We start from the raw sequence: 1,035 nt of genomic DNA, 5'->3' as shown, positions 1-1,035 counted from the left end.
AAAAAAAAAAAAATCCAGACAAAATATACAAAACAGTCATTTTCAGCAAAGTGAGCATAATATGGTCATTAAAATCATAAAAATCATTAAATCGGACACAGGCTTGGGCCCGACGGAGGAGACAGAGCCCCAGGACTACTGAAATCTGGAAACCCCCCCTCCCTTTCCCCTTCCCCCTTCTGCCGCTTTGTGGCATCCCCTTCCCTTCTCTACTAACCTGGCCATGACTAGCAGAAGCACAGTCAGGCCCAATGGGCAGACTCGGGCCAGCAAAATATGCCAGTTCAAGTTGGTCCTGCTGGGAGAATCTGCAGTGGGCAAGTCTAGCCTGGTATTACGTTTTATCAAAGGGCAGTTCCATGAGTACCAGGAGAGTACCATTAGAGCGGCCTTCCTTACCCAGTCCGTTTGTCTAGATGATACAACAGTCAAGTTTGAAATCTGGGACACAGCTGGGCAGGAGCGATACCATAGTTTGGCCCCTATGTACTACAGGGGGGCCCAAGCAGCAATTGTGGTTTATGACATTACCAATCAGGAAACTTTTGCCCGGGCGAAGACATGGGTGAAGGAACTACAACGACAGGCCAGTCCTAGTATTGTTATTGCCCTGGCAGGAAACAAAGCTGACCTGGCCAGCAAGCGCATGGTGGAGTATGAAGAGGCCCAAGCATATGCGGATGACAACAGCTTATTGTTTATGGAGACTTCAGCCAAGACAGCTATGAATGTGAATGATCTCTTCCTGGCAATAGCTAAGAAGTTGCCAAAGAGTGAACCTCAGAATCTGGGGGATGCAGCAGGCTGAAGCCAGGGTGTGGATCTCCATGAGCAGTCTCAGCAGAACAAGAGCCAGTGTTGTAGCAACTGAGGGGGTGGCTAGCAGCAAACAAGTATGGAGCTAGCATGAGAGCTAAGAAATAACCTCCATCCCTACCCCTTAGAACACAGCCACTACAGTACCAGCACACTGAGCCCTGGCTCCCAAGGGCTGCCTCCTGACAGCTCTGTCATGGCACTTTTTAACGCTTCAGC

At 49.5% G+C, this 1,035-nt stretch overlaps 1 protein-coding gene and 1 pseudogene across 1 annotated transcript in view; one reads left to right on the top strand and one right to left on the bottom strand.

Moving 5' to 3' along the window:
• ETNK1 (ethanolamine kinase 1) overlaps positions 1–1,035 on the bottom strand; it is a 73,065-nt gene that overhangs the window by 45,128 nt on the left and 26,902 nt on the right. The gene's annotated exons all lie outside the window — the stretch shown is intronic.
• LOC102861119 lies at positions 106–871 on the top strand (annotated as a pseudogene).

Source organism: Elephantulus edwardii, unplaced genomic scaffold, assembly GCF_000299155.1.
Source record: "Elephantulus edwardii isolate Elephantulus edwardi_28Jun2011 unplaced genomic scaffold, EleEdw1.0 scaffold00206, whole genome shotgun sequence".
Classification (NCBI taxonomy): Eukaryota; Metazoa; Chordata; class Mammalia; order Macroscelidea; family Macroscelididae; genus Elephantulus; species Elephantulus edwardii.
This window is presented reverse-complemented; position numbering and strand designations above follow the sequence as displayed.